The 18622-nt window shown below is 44.4% G+C and overlaps 26 non-coding genes across 26 annotated transcripts; all 26 read right to left on the reverse strand.

The window, feature by feature from the left end:
* Window positions 1-882: 882 nt before the first annotated feature.
* Window positions 883-964, reverse strand: trnal-uag (transfer RNA leucine (anticodon UAG)). The gene has a single exon. It is a non-coding gene; the product is annotated as a tRNA-Leu (tRNA).
* A 390-nt stretch (window positions 965-1354) lies between these two features.
* trnal-aag (transfer RNA leucine (anticodon AAG)) lies at window positions 1355-1436 on the reverse strand. The gene has a single exon. It is a non-coding gene; the product is annotated as a tRNA-Leu (tRNA).
* A 549-nt stretch (window positions 1437-1985) lies between these two features.
* On the reverse strand, window positions 1986-2057 carry trnam-cau (transfer RNA methionine (anticodon CAU)). The gene has a single exon. It is a non-coding gene; the product is annotated as a tRNA-Met (tRNA).
* Window positions 2058-2339: 282 nt separating this feature from the next.
* On the reverse strand, window positions 2340-2421 carry trnal-uag (transfer RNA leucine (anticodon UAG)). The gene has a single exon. It is a non-coding gene; the product is annotated as a tRNA-Leu (tRNA).
* Window positions 2422-2821: 400 nt separating this feature from the next.
* trnal-aag (transfer RNA leucine (anticodon AAG)) lies at window positions 2822-2903 on the reverse strand. Its single transcript has one exon. It is a non-coding gene; the product is annotated as a tRNA-Leu (tRNA).
* A 618-nt stretch (window positions 2904-3521) lies between these two features.
* Window positions 3522-3603, reverse strand: trnal-uag (transfer RNA leucine (anticodon UAG)). Its single transcript has one exon. It is a non-coding gene; the product is annotated as a tRNA-Leu (tRNA).
* Window positions 3604-4002: 399 nt separating this feature from the next.
* trnal-aag (transfer RNA leucine (anticodon AAG)) lies at window positions 4003-4084 on the reverse strand. Its single transcript has one exon. It is a non-coding gene; the product is annotated as a tRNA-Leu (tRNA).
* An 895-nt stretch (window positions 4085-4979) lies between these two features.
* Window positions 4980-5061, reverse strand: trnal-uag (transfer RNA leucine (anticodon UAG)). The gene has a single exon. It is a non-coding gene; the product is annotated as a tRNA-Leu (tRNA).
* A 390-nt stretch (window positions 5062-5451) lies between these two features.
* trnal-aag (transfer RNA leucine (anticodon AAG)) lies at window positions 5452-5533 on the reverse strand. Its single transcript has one exon. It is a non-coding gene; the product is annotated as a tRNA-Leu (tRNA).
* A 903-nt stretch (window positions 5534-6436) lies between these two features.
* On the reverse strand, window positions 6437-6518 carry trnal-uag (transfer RNA leucine (anticodon UAG)). Its single transcript has one exon. It is a non-coding gene; the product is annotated as a tRNA-Leu (tRNA).
* Window positions 6519-6918: 400 nt separating this feature from the next.
* On the reverse strand, window positions 6919-7000 carry trnal-aag (transfer RNA leucine (anticodon AAG)). The gene has a single exon. It is a non-coding gene; the product is annotated as a tRNA-Leu (tRNA).
* Window positions 7001-7618: 618 nt separating this feature from the next.
* Window positions 7619-7700, reverse strand: trnal-uag (transfer RNA leucine (anticodon UAG)). The gene has a single exon. It is a non-coding gene; the product is annotated as a tRNA-Leu (tRNA).
* Window positions 7701-8099: 399 nt separating this feature from the next.
* trnal-aag (transfer RNA leucine (anticodon AAG)) lies at window positions 8100-8181 on the reverse strand. Its single transcript has one exon. It is a non-coding gene; the product is annotated as a tRNA-Leu (tRNA).
* Window positions 8182-9076: 895 nt separating this feature from the next.
* Window positions 9077-9158, reverse strand: trnal-uag (transfer RNA leucine (anticodon UAG)). Its single transcript has one exon. It is a non-coding gene; the product is annotated as a tRNA-Leu (tRNA).
* Window positions 9159-9548: 390 nt separating this feature from the next.
* Window positions 9549-9630, reverse strand: trnal-aag (transfer RNA leucine (anticodon AAG)). The gene has a single exon. It is a non-coding gene; the product is annotated as a tRNA-Leu (tRNA).
* Window positions 9631-10525: 895 nt separating this feature from the next.
* trnal-aag (transfer RNA leucine (anticodon AAG)) lies at window positions 10526-10607 on the reverse strand. Its single transcript has one exon. It is a non-coding gene; the product is annotated as a tRNA-Leu (tRNA).
* A 904-nt stretch (window positions 10608-11511) lies between these two features.
* On the reverse strand, window positions 11512-11593 carry trnal-uag (transfer RNA leucine (anticodon UAG)). The gene has a single exon. It is a non-coding gene; the product is annotated as a tRNA-Leu (tRNA).
* A 390-nt stretch (window positions 11594-11983) lies between these two features.
* Window positions 11984-12065, reverse strand: trnal-aag (transfer RNA leucine (anticodon AAG)). The gene has a single exon. It is a non-coding gene; the product is annotated as a tRNA-Leu (tRNA).
* An 895-nt stretch (window positions 12066-12960) lies between these two features.
* trnal-uag (transfer RNA leucine (anticodon UAG)) lies at window positions 12961-13042 on the reverse strand. The gene has a single exon. It is a non-coding gene; the product is annotated as a tRNA-Leu (tRNA).
* A 399-nt stretch (window positions 13043-13441) lies between these two features.
* Window positions 13442-13523, reverse strand: trnal-aag (transfer RNA leucine (anticodon AAG)). Its single transcript has one exon. It is a non-coding gene; the product is annotated as a tRNA-Leu (tRNA).
* Window positions 13524-14418: 895 nt separating this feature from the next.
* trnal-uag (transfer RNA leucine (anticodon UAG)) lies at window positions 14419-14500 on the reverse strand. Its single transcript has one exon. It is a non-coding gene; the product is annotated as a tRNA-Leu (tRNA).
* Window positions 14501-14890: 390 nt separating this feature from the next.
* Window positions 14891-14972, reverse strand: trnal-aag (transfer RNA leucine (anticodon AAG)). The gene has a single exon. It is a non-coding gene; the product is annotated as a tRNA-Leu (tRNA).
* An 895-nt stretch (window positions 14973-15867) lies between these two features.
* Window positions 15868-15949, reverse strand: trnal-uag (transfer RNA leucine (anticodon UAG)). Its single transcript has one exon. It is a non-coding gene; the product is annotated as a tRNA-Leu (tRNA).
* Window positions 15950-16349: 400 nt separating this feature from the next.
* On the reverse strand, window positions 16350-16431 carry trnal-aag (transfer RNA leucine (anticodon AAG)). The gene has a single exon. It is a non-coding gene; the product is annotated as a tRNA-Leu (tRNA).
* An 895-nt stretch (window positions 16432-17326) lies between these two features.
* trnal-uag (transfer RNA leucine (anticodon UAG)) lies at window positions 17327-17408 on the reverse strand. The gene has a single exon. It is a non-coding gene; the product is annotated as a tRNA-Leu (tRNA).
* A 400-nt stretch (window positions 17409-17808) lies between these two features.
* On the reverse strand, window positions 17809-17890 carry trnal-aag (transfer RNA leucine (anticodon AAG)). The gene has a single exon. It is a non-coding gene; the product is annotated as a tRNA-Leu (tRNA).
* Between the last annotated feature and the right edge of the window lie 732 nt (window positions 17891-18622).

An 18622-nucleotide genomic window follows, 5' to 3' on the forward strand; every position in this document is an offset into this window, starting at 1 on the left:
TCATTGTTTCAGCAGTTGTTGAACAAGTGAAGAAGGCAAATATGCAGAATAAGTTGAGATGTTTCAATGAAAATAAGAGCCACTATTTGAAGGTATTAGTACATTTTCGCCAATGCCTGGGCTGTGAGTGTTGTGAAAATAGTGATATTGTGTAACTTTACACTGGGAACCAAGTGAAAACATGGCATTGTGATTATGAAAGGAAAGGATGAAGACAGCATGGAGCCTTGCAGGCCCAAAGTATTTACACTTAGCAGAGGATGGTTTCGATCCATCGACCTCTGGGTTATGGGCCCAGCACGCTTCCGCTGCGCCACTCTGCTCGCCTTTCCACAACTTGGGACTTCCAAATCTGTGCTTTACTAATCATGGGCATCTTTGGGAACCTGTGGGAACCAATGTTTCAGTAGCTTACAGGTTTCAAAGTTAAGTTAGCTTCTTTCTAGTGATTTCCAAAATTTCCTCCTGGACTCTTGAAGGTAAGTCCAAGAGGATGGACTCATCCTCCAGATCTAAAGCCTTTACAACTAGCAGAGGATGGTTTCGATCCATCGACCTCTGGGTTATGGGCCCAGCACGTTTCCGCTGCGCCACTCTGCTCGCTCAACAAGTTCTGGGTCTGTAACATCTGTCTTTTACTAATTGTGGGAATCTTTGGGAACCCGTGGGAACCAAAAGTTCAGCAGCTTAAAGGGTGCAAATTTATGCATTTGGGGGACCGTGCACTTCTTTCTAGTGATTTTCGCAATTCCCTCCAAGAATCCTTAAGGTTCCACTTTTTTGGGGGCACCCACACTTCTAACTTACCTGGAGTTGCCCAAAGGAGAACTGCCTATGTGAACACATTTCTTCCGGCAATCTTAAAGGCAAGTCCAGAAAGGATGGCAGTGGTGGGATTTGAACCCACGCCTCCATAGAGACTGGAGCCTAAATCCAGCGCCTTCGACCACTCGGCCACACTACCTCATCTTTAAACTCTGCTCTTACTCTGCTCAGTGGTTGTAAACAAGTTCCCATTTAAGTAGTCAACTGGCAATGTTCATTGTACATTCAACAGCAACCAGAGCTTCAATGGAAATACCTTCAACCAATCAGCCAAAAGAGCAATATTTAACAGTTGACTTTGCTTGGGTTGGAAATGTTTGCAAACTGAGATTCTTGATTGAGACTGCTTGGTTCATATTTCACATTAATCATCGAAAAACATGGCTATGTGAGTCAGCATGGAGCAAGCCAAGTGGCCACTGACACTTTTGGTAATATTGGTTACATCACACAAGTTCACTACACTTAACTATGTTAACAAGAGCTGCATGCAACTTACTGTCTTTACCAGATACCTTACATTATCAAATGGCAGTGGTGGGATTTGAACCCACGCCTCCTGAGAGACTGGAGCCTTAATCCAGCGCCTTAGACCGCTCGGCCACACTACCTTAAAATGTGTCTTCATTGTTTCAGCAGTTGTTGAAGAAGTGAAGAAGGCAAATATGCAGAATAAGTTGAGATGTTTCAATGAAAATAAGAGCCACTATTTGAAGGTATTAGTACATTTTCGCCAATGCCTGGGCTGTGAGTGTTGTGAAAATAGTGATGTAGTGGCATTGTGTAACTTTACACTGGGAACCAAGTGAAAACATGGCAATGTGATTATGAAAGGAAAGAATGAAGACAGCATGGAGCCTTGCAGGTCCAAAGTATTTACACTTAGCAGAGCATGGTTTCGATCCATCGACCTCTGGGTTATGGGCCCAGCACGCTTCCGCTGCGCCACTCTGCTCGCCTTTCCACAACTTGGGACTTCCAAATCTGTGCTTTACTAATCATGGGCATCTTTGGGAACCTGTGGGAACCAATGTTTCAGTAGCTTACAGGTTTCAAAGTTAAGTTAGCTTCTTTCTAGTGATTTCCAAAATTTCCTCCTGGACTCTTGAAGGTAAGTCCAAGAGGATGGACTCATCCTCCCGATCTAAAGCCTTTACAACTAGCAGAGGATGGTTTCGATCCATCGACCTCTGGGTTATGGGCCCAGCACGCTTCCGCTGCGCCACTCTGCTCCCTCAACAAGTCCTGGGTCTGTAACATCTGTCTTTTACTAATTGTGGGAATCTTTGGGAACCCGTGGGAACCAAAAGTTCAGCAGCTTAAAGGGTGCAAATTTATGCATTTGGGGGACCGTGCACTTCTTTCTAGTGATTTTCGCAATTCCCTCCAAGAATCCTTAAGGTTCCACTTTTTTGGGGGCACCCACACTTCTAACTTACCTGGAGTTGCCCAAAGGAGAACTGCCTATGTGAACACATTTCTTCCGGCAATCTTAAAGGCAAGTCCAGAAAGGATGGCAGTGGTGGGATTTGAACCCACGCCTCCATAGAGACTGGAGCCTAAATCCAGCGCCTTCGACCACTCGGCCACACTACCTCATCTTTAAACTCTGCTCTTACTCTGCTCAGTGGTTGTAAACAAGTTCCCATTTAAGTAGTCAACTGGCAATGTTCATTGTACATTCAACAGCAACCAGAGCTTCAATGGAAATACCTTCAACCAATCAGTCAAAAGAGCAATATTTAACAGTTGACTTTGCTTGGGTTGGAAATGTTTGCAAATGTTTGCAAACTGAGATTCTTGATTGAGACTGCTTGGTTCATATTTCACATTAATCATCGAAAAACATGGCTATGTGAGTCAGCATGGAGCAAGCCAAGTGGCCACTGACCCTTTTGGTAATATTGGTTACCTCACACAAGTTTAATACACTTAGCTATGTTAACAAGAGGTGCATGCAACTTACTGTCTTTACCAGATATCTTACATTATCAAATGGCATTAGTGGGATTTGAACCCACGCCTCCTGAGAGACTGGAGCCTTAATCCAGCGCCTTAGACCGCTCGGCCACACTACCTTAAAATGTGTCTTCATTGTTTCAGCAGTTGTTGAACAAGTGAAGAAGGCAAATATGCAGAATAAGTTGAGATGTTTCAATGAAAATAAGAGCCACTATTTGAAGGTTTTAGTACATTTTCGCCAATGCCTGGGCTGTGAGTGTTGTGAAAATAGTGATATTGTGTAACTTTACACTGGGAACCAAGTGAAAACATGGCAATGTGATTATGAAAGGAAAGGATGAAGACAGCATGGAGCCTTGCAGGCCCAAAGTATTTACACTTAGCAGAGGATGGTTTCGATCCATCGACCTCTGGGTTATGGGCCCAGCACGCTTCCGCTGCGCCACTCTGCTCGCTCAGCAAGTCCTGGGGCTTTAACATCTGTCTTTCACTAATTGTGGGAATCTTTGGGAACCCGTGGGAACCAAAAGTTCAGCAGCTTAAAGGGTGCAAATTTATGCATTTGGGGGACCGTGCACTTCTTTCTAGTGATTTTCGCAATTCCCTCCAAGAATCCTTAAGGTTCCACTTTTTTGGGGGCACCCACACTTCTAACTTACCTGGAGTTGCCCAAAGGAGAACTGCCTATGTGAACACATTTTTTCCAGCAATCTTAAAGGCAAGTCCAGAAAGGATGGCAGTGGTGGGATTTGAACCCACACCTCCATAGAGACTGAAGCCTAAATCCAGCGCCTTCGACCACTCGGCCACACTACCTCATCTTCAAACTCTGCTCCTACTTTGCTCAGTGGTTGTAAACAAGTTCCCATTTAAGTAGTCAACTGGCAATGTTCATTGTACATTCAACAGCAACCAGAGCTTCAATGGAAATACCTTCAACCAATCAGTCAAAAGAGCAATATTTAACAGTTGACTTTGCTTGGGTTGGAAATGTTTGCAAACTGAGATTCTTGATTGAGACTGCTTGGTTCATATTTCACATTAATCATCGAAAAACATGGCTATGTGAGTCAGCATGGAGCAAGCCAAGTGGCCACTGACCTTTTTGGTAATATTGGTTACCTCACACAAGTTCACCAAGGTTAATACACTTAACTATGTTAACAAGAGCTGCATGCAACTTACTGTCTTTACCAGATACCTTACATTATCAAATGGCAGTGGTGGGATTTGAACCCATGTCTCTTGAGAGACTGGAGCCTTAATCCAGCGCCTTAGACCGCTCGGCCACACTACCTTAAAATGTGTCTTCATTGTTTCAGCAGTTGTTGAACAAGTGAAGAAGGCAAATATGCAGAATAAGTTGAGATGTTTCAATGAAAATAAGAGCCACTATTTGAAGGTATTAGTACATTTTCGCCAATGCCTGGGCTGTGAGTGTTGTGAAAATAGTGATATTGTGTAACTTTACACTGGGAACCAAGTGAAAACATGGCATTGTGATTATGAAAGGAAAGGATGAAGACAGCATGGAGCCTTGCAGGCCCAAAGTATTTACACTTAGCAGAGGATGGTTTCAATCCATCGACCTCTGGGTTATGGGCCCAGCACGCTTCCGCTGCGCCACTCTGCTCGCCTTTCCACAACTTGGGACTTCCAAATCTGTGCTTTACTAATCATGGGCATCTTTGGGAACCTGTGGGAACCAATGTTTCAGTAGCTTACAGGTTTCAAAGTTAAGTTAGCTTCTTTCTAGTGATTTCCAAAATTTCCTCCTGGACTCTTGAAGGTAAGTCCAAGAGGATGGACTCATCCTCCAGATCTAAAGCCTTTACAACTAGCAGAGGATGGTTTCGATCCATCGACCTCTGGGTTATGGGCCCAGCACGTTTCCGCTGCGCCACTCTGCTCGCTCAACAAGTTCTGGGTCTGTAACATCTGTCTTTTACTAATTGTGGGAATCTTTGGGAACCCGTGGGAACCAAAAGTTCAGCAGCTTAAAGGGTGCAAATTTATGCATTTGGGGGACCGTGCACTTCTTTCTAGTGATTTTCGCAATTCCCTCCAAGAATCCTTAAGGTTCCACTTTTTTGGGGGCACCCACACTTCTAACTTACCTGGAGTTGCCCAAAGGAGAACTGCCTATGTGAACACATTTCTTCCGGCAATCTTAAAGGCAAGTCCAGAAAGGATGGCAGTGGTGGGATTTGAACCCACGCCTCCATAGAGACTGGAGCCTAAATCCAGCGCCTTCGACCACTCGGCCACACTACCTCATCTTTAAACTCTGCTCTTACTCTGCTCAGTGGTTGTAAACAAGTTCCCATTTAAGTAGTCAACTGGCAATGTTCATTGTACATTCAACAGCAACCAGAGCTTCAATGGAAATACCTTCAACCAATCAGCCAAAAGAGCAATATTTAACAGTTGACTTTGCTTGGGTTGGAAATGTTTGCAAACTGAGATTCTTGATTGAGACTGCTTGGTTCATATTTCACATTAATCATCGAAAAACATGGCTATGTGAGTCAGCATGGAGCAAGCCAAGTGGCCACTGACACTTTTGGTAATATTGGTTACATCACACAAGTTCACTACACTTAACTATGTTAACAAGAGCTGCATGCAACTTACTGTCTTTACCAGATACCTTACATTATCAAATGGCAGTGGTGGGATTTGAACCCACGCCTCCTGAGAGACTGGAGCCTTAATCCAGCGCCTTAGACCGCTCGGCCACACTACCTTAAAATGTGTCTTCATTGTTTCAGCAGTTGTTGAAGAAGTGAAGAAGGCAAATATGCAGAATAAGTTGAGATGTTTCAATGAAAATAAGAGCCACTATTTGAAGGTATTAGTACATTTTCGCCAATGCCTGGGCTGTGAGTGTTGTGAAAATAGTGATGTAGTGGCATTGTGTAACTTTACACTGGGAACCAAGTGAAAACATGGCAATGTGATTATGAAAGGAAAGAATGAAGACAGCATGGAGCCTTGCAGGTCCAAAGTATTTACACTTAGCAGAGCATGGTTTCGATCCATCGACCTCTGGGTTATGGGCCCAGCACGCTTCCGCTGCGCCACTCTGCTCGCCTTTCCACAACTTGGGACTTCCAAATCTGTGCTTTACTAATCATGGGCATCTTTGGGAACCTGTGGGAACCAATGTTTCAGTAGCTTACAGGTTTCAAAGTTAAGTTAGCTTCTTTCTAGTGATTTCCAAAATTTCCTCCTGGACTCTTGAAGGTAAGTCCAAGAGGATGGACTCATCCTCCCGATCTAAAGCCTTTACAACTAGCAGAGGATGGTTTCGATCCATCGACCTCTGGGTTATGGGCCCAGCACGCTTCCGCTGCGCCACTCTGCTCCCTCAACAAGTCCTGGGTCTGTAACATCTGTCTTTTACTAATTGTGGGAATCTTTGGGAACCCGTGGGAACCAAAAGTTCAGCAGCTTAAAGGGTGCAAATTTATGCATTTGGGGGACCGTGCACTTCTTTCTAGTGATTTTCGCAATTCCCTCCAAGAATCCTTAAGGTTCCACTTTTTTGGGGGCACCCACACTTCTAACTTACCTGGAGTTGCCCAAAGGAGAACTGCCTATGTGAACACATTTCTTCCGGCAATCTTAAAGGCAAGTCCAGAAAGGATGGCAGTGGTGGGATTTGAACCCACGCCTCCATAGAGACTGGAGCCTAAATCCAGCGCCTTCGACCACTCGGCCACACTACCTCATCTTTAAACTCTGCTCTTACTCTGCTCAGTGGTTGTAAACAAGTTCCCATTTAAGTAGTCAACTGGCAATGTTCATTGTACATTCAACAGCAACCAGAGCTTCAATGGAAATACCTTCAACCAATCAGTCAAAAGAGCAATATTTAACAGTTGACTTTGCTTGGGTTGGAAATGTTTGCAAATGTTTGCAAACTGAGATTCTTGATTGAGACTGCTTGGTTCATATTTCACATTAATCATCGAAAAACATGGCTATGTGAGTCAGCATGGAGCAAGCCAAGTGGCCACTGACCCTTTTGGTAATATTGGTTACCTCACACAAGTTTAATACACTTAGCTATGTTAACAAGAGGTGCATGCAACTTACTGTCTTTACCAGATATCTTACATTATCAAATGGCATTAGTGGGATTTGAACCCACGCCTCCTGAGAGACTGGAGCCTTAATCCAGCGCCTTAGACCGCTCGGCCACACTACCTTAAAATGTGTCTTCATTGTTTCAGCAGTTGTTGAACAAGTGAAGAAGGCAAATATGCAGAATAAGTTGAGATGTTTCAATGAAAATAAGAGCCACTATTTGAAGGTTTTAGTACATTTTCGCCAATGCCTGGGCTGTGAGTGTTGTGAAAATAGTGATATTGTGTAACTTTACACTGGGAACCAAGTGAAAACATGGCAATGTGATTATGAAAGGAAAGGATGAAGACAGCATGGAGCCTTGCAGGCCCAAAGTATTTACACTTAGCAGAGGATGGTTTCGATCCATCGACCTCTGGGTTATGGGCCCAGCACGCTTCCGCTGCGCCACTCTGCTCGCTCAGCAAGTCCTGGGGCTTTAACATCTGTCTTTCACTAATTGTGGGAATCTTTGGGAACCCGTGGGAACCAAAAGTTCAGCAGCTTAAAGGGTGCAAATTTATGCATTTGGGGGACCGTGCACTTCTTTCTAGTGATTTTCGCAATTCCCTCCAAGAATCCTTAAGGTTCCACTTTTTTGGGGGCACCCACACTTCTAACTTACCTGGAGTTGCCCAAAGGAGAACTGCCTATGTGAACACATTTTTTCCAGCAATCTTAAAGGCAAGTCCAGAAAGGATGGCAGTGGTGGGATTTGAACCCACACCTCCATAGAGACTGAAGCCTAAATCCAGCGCCTTCGACCACTCGGCCACACTACCTCATCTTCAAACTCTGCTCCTACTTTGCTCAGTGGTTGTAAACAAGTTCCCATTTAAGTAGTCAACTGGCAATGTTCATTGTACATTCAACAGCAACCAGAGCTTCAATGGAAATACCTTCAACCAATCAGTCAAAAGAGCAATATTTAACAGTTGACTTTGCTTGGGTTGGAAATGTTTGCAAACTGAGATTCTTGATTGAGACTGCTTGGTTCATATTTCACATTAATCATCGAAAAACATGGCTATGTGAGTCAGCATGGAGCAAGCCAAGTGGCCACTGACCTTTTTGGTAATGTTGGTTACCTCACACAAGTTCACCAAGGTTAATACACTTAACTATGTTAACAAGAGCTGCATGCAACTTACTGTCTTTACCAGATACCTTACATTATCAAATGGCAGTGGTGGGATTTGAACCCACGCCTCTTGAGAGACTGGAGCCTTAATCCAGCGCCTTAGACCGCTCGGCCACACTACCTTAAAATGTGTCTTCATTGTTTCAGCAGTTGTTGAACAAGTGAAGAAGGCAAATATGCAGAATAAGTTGAGATGTTTCAATGAAAATAAGAGCCACTATTTGAAGGTATTAGTACATTTTCGCCAATGCCTGGGCTGTGAGTGTTGTGAAAATAGTGATATTGTGTAACTTTACACTGGGAACCAAGTGAAAACATGGCATTGTGATTATGAAAGGAAAGGATGAAGACAGCATGGAGCCTTGCAGGCCCAAAGTATTTACACTTAGCAGAGGATGGTTTCGATCCATCGACCTCTGGGTTATGGGCCCAGCACGCTTCCGCTGCGCCACTCTGCTCGCCTTTCCACAACTTGGGACTTCCAAATCTGTGCTTTACTAATCATGGGCATCTTTGGGAACCTGTGGGAACCAATGTTTCAGTAGCTTACAGGTTTCAAAGTTAAGTTAGCTTCTTTCTAGTGATTTCCAAAATTTCCTCCTGGACTCTTGAAGGTAAGTCCAAGAGGATGGACTCATCCTCCAGATCTAAAGCCTTTACAACTAGCAGAGGATGGTTTCAATCCATCGACCTCTGGGTTATGGGCCCAGCACGTTTCCGCTGCGCCACTCTGCTCGCTCAACAAGTTCTGGGTCTGTAACATCTGTCTTTTACTAATTGTGGGAATCTTTGGGAACCCGTGGGAACCAAAAGTTCAGCAGCTTAAAGGGTGCAAATTTATGCATTTGGGGGACCGTGCACTTCTTTCTAGTGATTTTCGCAATTCCCTCCAAGAATCCTTAAGGTTCCACTTTTTTGGGGGCACCCACACTTCTAACTTACCTGGAGTTGCCCAAAGGAGAACTGCCTATGTGAACACATTTCTTCCAGCAATCTTAAAGGCAAGTCCAGAAAGGATGGCAGTGGTGGGATTTGAACCCACGCCTCCATAGAGACTGGAGCCTAAATCCAGCGCCTTCGACCACTCGGCCACACTACCGCATCTTTAAACTCTGCTCTTACTCTGCTCAGTGGTTGTAAACAAGTTCCCATTTAAGTAGTCAACTGGCAATGTTCATTGTACATTCAACAGCAACCAGAGCTTCAATGGAAATACCTTCAACCAATCAGCCAAAAGAGCAATATTTAACAGTTGACTTTGCTTGGGTTGGAAATGTTTGCAAACTGAGATTCTTGATTGAGACTGCTTGGTTCATATTTCACATTAATCATCGAAAAACATGGCTATGTGAGTCAGCATGGAGCAAGCCAAGTGGCCACTGACCCTTTTGGTAATATTGGTTACCTCACACAAGTTTAATACACTTAGCTATGTTAACAAGAGGTGCATGCAACTTACTGTCTTTACCAGATATCTTACATTATCAAATGGCATTGGTGGGATTTGAACCCACGCCTCCTGAGAGATTGGAGCCTTAATCCAGCGCCTTAGACCGCTCGGCCACACTACCTTAAAATGTGTCTTCATTGTTTCAGCAGTTGTTGAACAAGTGAAGAAGGCAAATATGCAGAATAAGTTGAGATGTTTCAATGAAAATAAGAGCCACTATTTGAAGGTATTAGTACATTTTCGCCAATGCCTGGGCTGTGAGTGTTGTGAAAATAGTGATATTGTGTAACTTTACACTGGGAACCAAGTGAAAACATGGCAATGTGATTATGAAAGGAAAGGATGAAGACAGCATGGAGCCTTGCAGGCCCAAAGTATTTACACTTAGCAGAGGATGGTTTCGATCCATCGACCTCTGGGTTATGGGCCCAGCACGCTTCCGCTGCGCCACTCTGCTCGCCTTTCCACAACTTGGGACTTCCAAATCTGTGCTTTACTAGTCATGGGCATCTTTGGGAACCTGTGGGAACCAATGTTTCAGTAGCTTACAGGTTTCAAAGTTAAGTTAGCTTCTTTCTAGTGATTTCCAAAATTTCCTCCTGGACTCTTGAAGGTAAGTCCAAGAGGATGGACTCATCCTCCCGATCCAAAGCCTTTACAACTAGCAGAGGATGGTTTCGATCCATCGACCTCTGGGTTATGGGCCCAGCACGCTTCCGCTGCGCCACTCTGCTCGCTCAACAAGTCCTGGGTCTGTAACATCTGTCTTTTACTAATTGTGGGAATCTTTGGGAACCCGTGGGAACCAAAAGTTCAGCAGCTTAGAGGGTGCAAATTTATGCATTTGGGGGACCGTGCACTTCTTTCTAGTGATTTTCGCAATTCCCTCCAAGAATCCTTAAGGTTCCACTTTTTTGGGGGCACCCACACTTCTAACTTACCTGGAGTTGCCCAAAGGAGAACTGCCTATGTGAACACATTTCTTCCAGCAATCTTAAAGGCAAGTCCAGAAAGGATGGCAGTGGTGGGATTTGAACCCACGCCTCCTGAGAGACTGGAGCCTTAATCCAGCGCCTTAGACCGCTCGGCCACACTACCTTAAAATGTGTCTTCATTGTTTCAGCAGTTGTTGAACAAGTGAAGAAGGCAAATATGCAGAATAAGTTGAGATGTTTCAATGAAAATAAGAGCCACTATTTGAAGGTATTAGTACATTTTCGCCAATGCCTGGGCTGTGAGTGTTGTGAAAATAGTGATGTAGTGGCATTGTGTAACTTTACACTGGGGAACCAAGTGAAAACATGGCAATGTGATTATGAAAGGAAAGGATGAAGACAGCATGGAGCCTTGCAGGCCCAAAGTATTTACACTTAGCAGAGGATGGTTTCGATCCATCGACCTCTGGGTTATGGGCCCAGCACGCTTCCGCTGCGCCACTCTGCTCGCCTTTCCACAACTTGGGACTTCCAAATCTGTGCTTTACTAATCATGGGTATCTTTGGGAACCTGTGGGAACCAATGTTTCAGTAGCTTACAGGTTTCAAAGTTAAGTTAGCTTCTTTCTAGTGATTTCCAAAATTTCCTCCAGGACTCTTGAAGGTAAGTCCAAGAGGATGGACTCATCCTCCCGATCTAAAGCCTTTACAACTAGCAGAGGATGGTTTCGATCCATCGACTTCTGGGTTATGGGCCCAGCACGCTTCCGCTGCGCCACTCTGCTCGCTCAACAAGTCCTGGGGCTGTAACATCTGTCTTTCACTAATTGTGGGAATCTTTGGGAAACCGTGGGAACCAAAAGTTCAGCAGCTTAAATGGTGCAAATTTATGCATTTGGGGGACCGTGCACTTCTTTCTAGTGATTTTCGCAATTCCCTCCAAGAATCCTTAAGGTTCCACTTTTTTGGGGGCACCCACACTTCTAACTTACCTGGAGTTGCCCAAAGGAGAACTGCCTATGTGAACACATTTCTTCCAGCAATCTTAAAGGCAAGTCCAGAAAGGATGGCAGTGGTGGGATTTGAACCCACGCCTCCATAGAGACTGGAGCCTAAATCCAGCGCCTTCGACCACTCGGCCACAGTACCGCATCTTTAAACTCTGCTCTTACTCTGCTCAGTGGTTGTAAACAAGTTCCCATTTAAGTAGTCAACTGGCAATGTTCATTGTACATTCAACAGCAACCAGAGCTTCAATGGAAATACCTTCAACCAATCAGCCAAAAGAGCAATATTTAACAGTTGACTTTGCTTGGGTTGGAAATGTTTGCAAACTGAGATTCTTGATTGAGACTGCTTGGTTCATATTTCACATTAATCATCGAAAAACATGGCTATGTGAGTCAGCATGGAGCAAGCCAAGTGGCCACTGACCCTTTTGGTAATATTGGTTACCTCACACAAGTTTAATACACTTAGCTATGTTAACAAGAGGTGCATGCAACTTACTGTCTTTACCAGATATCTTACATTATCAAATGGCATTGGTGGGATTTGAACCCACGCCTCCTGAGAGACTGGAGCCTTAATCCAGCGCCTTAGACCGCTCGGCCACACTACCTTAAAATGTGTCTTCATTGTTTCAGCAGTTGTTGAACAAGTGAAGAAGGCAAATATGCAGAATAAGTTGAGATGTTTCAATGAAAATAAGAGCCACTATTTGAAGGTATTAGTACATTTTCGCCAATGCCTGGGCTGTGAGTGTTGTGAAAATAGTGATATTGTGTAACTTTACACTGGGAACCAAGTGAAAACATGGCAATGTGATTATGAAAGGAAAGGATGAAGACAGCATGGAGCCTTGCAGGCCCAAAGTATTTACACTTAGCAGAGGATGGTTTCGATCCATCGACCTCTGGGTTATGGGCCCAGCACGCTTCCGCTGCGCCACTCTGCTCGCCTTTCCACAACCTGGGACTTCCAAATCTGTGCTTTACTAATCATGGGCATCTTTGGGAACCTGTGGGAACCAATGTTTCAGTAGCTTACAGGTTTCAAAGTTAAGTTAGCTTCTTTCTAGTGATTTCCAAAATTTCCTCCTGGACTCTTGAAGGTAAGTCCAAGAGGATGGACTCATCCTCCCGATCCAAAGCCTTTACAACTAGCAGAGGATGGTTTCGATCCATCGACCTCTGGGTTATGGGCCCAGCACGCTTCCGCTGCGCCACTCTGCTCGCTCAACAAGTCCTGGGGCTGTAACATCTGTCTTTCACTAATTGTGGGAATCTTTGGGAACCCGTGGGAACCAAAAGTTCAGCAGCTTAAAGGGTGCAAATTTATGCATTTGGGGGACCGTGCACTTCTTTCTAGTGATTTTCGCAATTCCCTCCAAGAATCCTTAAGGTTCCACTTTTTTGGGGGCACCCACACTTCTAACTTACCTGGAGTTGCCCAAAGGAGAACTGCCTATGTGAACACATTTCTTCCGGCAATCTTAAAGGCAAGTCCAGAAAGGATGGCAGTGGTGGGATTTGAACCCACGCCTCCATAGAGACTGGAGCCTAAATCCAGCACCTTCGACCACTCGGCCACACTACCTCATCTTTAAACTCTGCTCTTACTCTGCTCAGTGGTTGTAAACAAGTTCCCATTTAAGTAGTCAACTGGCAATGTTCATTGTACATTCAACAGCAACCAGAGCTTCAATGGAAATACCTTCAACCAATCAGTCAAAAGAGCAATATTTAACAGTTGACTTTGCTTGGGTTGGAAATGTTTGCAAACTGAGATTCTTGATTGAGACTGCTTGGTTCATATTTCACATTAATCATCGAAAAACATGGCTATGTGAGTCAGCATGGAGCAAGCCAAGTGGCCACTGACCTTTTTGGTAATATTGGTTACCTCACACAAGTTCACCAAGGTTAATACACTTAACTATGTTAACAAGAGCTGCATGCAACTTACTGTCTTTACCAGATACCTTACATTATCAAATGGCAGTGGTGGGATTTGAACCCACGCCTCCTGAGAGACTGGAGCCTTAATCCAGCGCCTTAGACCGCTCGGCCACACTACCTTAAAATGTTTCTTCATTGTTTCAGCAGTTGTTGAACAAGTGAAGAAGGCAAATATGCAGAATAAGTTGAGATGTTTCAATGAAAATAAGAGCCACTATTTGAAGGTATTAGTACATTTTCGCCAATGCCTGGGCTGTGAGTGTTGTGAAAATAGTGATATTGTGTAACTTTACACTGGGAACCAAGTGAAAACATGGCATTGTGATTATGAAAGGAAAGGATGAAGACAGCATGGAGCCTTGCAGGCCCAAAGTATTTACACTTAGCAGAGGATGGTTTCGATCCATCGACCTCTGGGTTATGGGCCCAGCACGCTCCCGCTGCGCCACTCTGCTCGCCTTTCCACAACTTGGGACTTCCAAATCTGTGCTTTACTAATCATGGGCATCTTTGGGAACCTGTGGGAACCAATGTTTCAGTAGCTTACAGGTTTCAAAGTTAAGTTAGCTTCTTTCTAGTGATTTCCAAAATTTCCTCCTGGACTCTTGAAGGTAAGTCCAAGAGGATGGACTCATCCTCCAGATCTAAAGCCTTTACAACTAGCAGAGGATGGTTTCGATCCATCGACCTCTGGGTTATGGGCCCAGCACGTTTCCGCTGCGCCACTCTGCTCGCTCAACAAGTTCTGGGTCTGTAACAACTGTCTTTTACTAATTGTGGGAATCTTTGGGAACCCGTGGGAACCAAAAGTTCAGCAGCTTAAAGGGTGCAAATTTATGCATTTGGGGGACCGTGCACTTCTTTCTAGTGATTTTCGCAATTCCCTCCAAGAATCCTTAAGGTTCCACTTTTTTGGGGGCACCCACACTTCTAACTTACCTGGAGTTGCCCAAAGGAGAACTGCCTATGTGAACACATTTCTTCCAGCAATCTTAAAGGCAAGTCCAGAAAGGATGGCAGTGGTGGGATTTGAACCCACGCCTCCATAGAGACTGGAGCCTAAATCCAGCGCCTTCGACCACTCGGCCACACTACCGCATCTTTAAACTCTGCTCTTACTCTGCTCAGTGGTTGTAAACAAGTTCCCATTTAAGTAGTCAACTGGCAATGTTCATTGTACATTCAACAGCAACCAGAGCTTCAATGGAAATACCTTCAACCAATCAGCCAAAAGAGCAATATTTAACAGTTGACTTTGCTTGGGTTGGAAATGTTTGCAAACTGATATTCTTGATTGAGACTGCTTGGTTCATATTTCACATTAATCATCGAAAAACATGGCTATGTGAGTCAGCATGGAGCAAGCCAAGTGGCCACTGACACTTTTGGTAATATTGGTTACCTCACACAAGTTCACTACACTTAACTATGTTAACAAGAGCTGCATGCAACTTACTGTCTTTACCAGATACCTTACATTATCAAATGGCAGTGGTGGGATTTGAACCCACGCCTCCTGAGAGACTGGAGCCTTAATCCAGCGCCTTAGACCGCTCGGCCACACTACCTTAAAATGTGTCTTCATTGTTTCAGCAGTTGTTGAACAAGTGAAGAAGGCAAATATGCAGAATAAGTTGAGATGTTTCAATGAAAATAAGAGCCACTATTTGAAGGTATTAGTACATTTTCGCCAATGCCTGGGCTGTGAGTGTTGTGAAAATAGTGATATTGTGTAACTTTACACTGGGAACCAAGTGAAAACATGGCAATGTGATTATGAAAGGAAAGGATGAAGACAGCATGGAGCCTTGCAGGCCCAAAGTATTTACACTTAGCAGAGGATGGTTTCGATCCATCGACCTCTGGGTTATGGGCCCAGCACGCTTCCGCTGCGCCACTCTGCTCGCCTTTCCACAACTTGGGACTTCCAAATCTGTGCTTTACTAATTATGGGCATCTTTGGGAACCTGTGGGAACCAATGTTTCAGTAGCTTACAGGTTTCAAAGTTAAGTTAGCTTCTTTCTAGTGATTTCCAAAATTTCCTCCTGGACTCTTGAAGGTAAGTCCAAGAGGATGGACTCATCCTCCCGATCTAAAGCCTTTACAACTAGCAGAGGATGGTTTCGATCCATCGACCTCTGGGTTATGGGCCCAGCACGTTTCCGCTGCGCCACTCTGCTCGCTCAACAAGTTCTGGGTCTGTAACATCTGTCTTTTACTAATTGTGGGAATCTTTGGGAACCCGTGGGAACCAAAAGTTCAGCAGCTTAAAGGGTGCAAATTTATGCATTTGGGGGACCGTGCACTTCTTTCTAGTGATTTTCGCAATTCCCTCCAAGAATCCTTAAGGTTCCACTTTTTTGGGGGCACCCACACTTCTAACTTACCTGGAGTTGCCCAAAGGAGAACTGCCTATGTGAACACATTTCTTCCAGCAATCTTAAAGGCAAGTCCAGAAAGGATGGCAGTGGTGGGATTTGAACCCACGCCTCCATAGAGACTGGAGCCTAAATCCAGCGCCTTCGACCACTCGGCCACACTACCGCATCTTTAAACTCTGCTCTTACTCTGCTCAGTGGTTGTAAACAAGTTCCCATTTAAGTAGTCAACTGACAATGTTCATTGTACATTCAACAGCAACCAGAGCTTCAATGGAAATACCTTCAACCAATCAGCCAAAAGAGCAATATTTAACAGTTGACTTTGCTTGGGTTGGAAATGTTTGCAAATGTTTGCAAACTGAGATTCTTGATTGAGACTGCTTGGTTCATATTTCACATTAATCATCGAAAAACATGGCTATGTGAGTCAGCATGGAGCAAGCCAAGTGGCCACTGACCCTTTTGGTAATATTGGTTACCTCACACAAGTTTAATACACTTAGCTATGTTAACAAGAGGTGCATGCAACTTACTGTCTTTACCAGATATCTTACATTATCAAATGGCATTGGTGGGATTTGAACCCATGCCTCCTGAGAGACTGGAGCCTTAATCCAGCGCCTTAGACCGCTCGGCCACACTACCTTAAAATGTGTCTTCATTGTTTCAGCAGTTGTTGAACAAGTGAAGAAGGCAAATATGCAGAATAAGTTGAGATGTTTCAATGAAAATAAGAGCCACTATTTGAAGGTATTAGTACATTTTCGCCAATGCCTGGGCTGTGAGTGTTGTGAAAATAGTGATATTGTGTAACTTTACACTGGGAACCAAGTGAAAACATGGCAATGTGATTATGAAAGGAAAGGATGAAGACAGCATGGAGCCGTGCAGGCCCAAAGTATTTACACTTAGCAGAGGATGGTTTCGATCCATCGACCTCTGGGTTATGGGCCCAGCACGCTTCCGCTGCGCCACTCTGCTCGCCTTTCCACAACTTGGGACTTCCAAATCTGTGCTTTACTAATCATGGGCATCTTTGGGAACCTGTGGGAACCAATGTTTCAGTAGCTTACAGGTTTCAAAGTTAAGTTAGCTTCTTTCTAGTGATTTCCAAAATTTCCTCCTGGACTCTTGAAGGTAAGTCCAAGAGGATGGACTCATCCTCCCGATCTAAAGCCTTTACAACTAGCAGAGGATGGTTTCGATCCATCGACCTCTGGGTTATGGGCCCAGCACGCTTCCGCTGCGCCACTCTGCTCGCTCAACAAGTCCTGGGGCTGTAACATCTGTCTTTCACTAATTGTGGGAATCTTTGGGAACCCGTGGGAACCAAAAGTTCAGCAGCTTAAAGGGTGCAAATTTATGCATTTGGGGGACCGTGCACTTCTTTCTAGTGATTTTCGCAATTCCCTCCAAGAATCCTTAAGGTTCCACTTTTTTGGGGGCACCCACACTTCTAACTTACCTGGAGTTGCCCAAAGGAGAACTGCCTATGTGAACACATTTCTTCCGGCAATCTTAAAGGCAAGTCCAGAAAGGATGGCAGTGGTGGGATTTGAACCCACGCCTCCATAGAGACTGGAGCCTAAATCCAGCGCCTTCGACCACTCGGCCACACTACCTCATCTTTAAACTCTGCTCTTACTCTGCTCAGTGGTTGTAAACAAGTTCCCATTTAAGTAGTCAACTGGCAATGTTCATTGTACATTCAACAGCAACCAGAGATTCAATGGAAATACCTTCAACCAATCAGTCAAAAGAGCAATATTTAACAGTTGACTTTGCTTGGGTTGGAAATGTTTGCAAATGTTTGCAAACTGAGATTCTTGATTGAGACTGCTTGGTTCATATTTCACATTAATCATCGAAAAACATGGCTATGTGAGTCAGCATGGAGCAAGCCAAGTGGCCACTGACCCTTTTGGTAATATTGGTTACCTCACACAAGTTTAATACACTTAGCTATGTTAACAAGAGGTGCATGCAACTTACTGTCTTTACCAGATATCTTACATTATCAAATGGCATTAGTGGGATTTGAACCCACGCCTCCTGAGAGACTGGAGCCTTAATCCAGCGCCTTAGACCGCTCAGCCACACTACCTTAAAATGTGTCTTCATTGTTTCAGCAGTTGTTGAACAAGTGAAGAAGGCAAATATGCAGAATAAGTTGAGATGTTTCAATGAAAATAAGAGCCACTATTTGAAGGTATTAGTACATTTTCGCCAATGCCTGGGCTGTGAGTGTTGTGAAAATAGTGATATTGTGTAACTTTACACTGGGAACCAAGTGAAAACATGGCAATGTGATTATGAAAGGAAAGGATGAAGACAGCATGGAGCCTTGCAGGCCCAAAGTATTTACACTTAGCAGAGGATGGTTTCGATCCATCGACCTCTGGGTTATGGGCCCAGCACGCTTCCGCTGCGCCACTCTGCTCGCCTTTCCACAACTTGGGACTTCCAAATCTGTGCTTTACTAATTATGGGCATCTTTGGGAACCTGTGGGAACCAATGTTTCAGTAGCTTACAGGTTTCAAAGTTAAGTTAGCTTCTTTCTAGTGATTTCCAAAATTTCCTCCTGGACTCTTGAAGGTAAGTCCAAGAGGATGGACTCATCCTCCCGATCTAAAGCCTTTACAACTAGCAGAGGATGGTTTCTATCCATCGACCTCTGGGTTATGGGCCCAGCACGCTTCCGCTGCGCCACTCTGCTCGCTCAACAAGTCCTGGGGCTTTAACATCTGTCTTTCACTAATTGTGGGAATCTTTGGGAACCCGTGGGAACCAAAAGTTCAGCAGCTTAAAGGGTGCAAATTTATGCATTTGGGGGAC

Source organism: Sebastes fasciatus, chromosome 10 (assembly GCF_043250625.1).
Source record: "Sebastes fasciatus isolate fSebFas1 chromosome 10, fSebFas1.pri, whole genome shotgun sequence".
Classification (NCBI taxonomy): Eukaryota; Metazoa; Chordata; class Actinopteri; order Perciformes; family Sebastidae; genus Sebastes; species Sebastes fasciatus.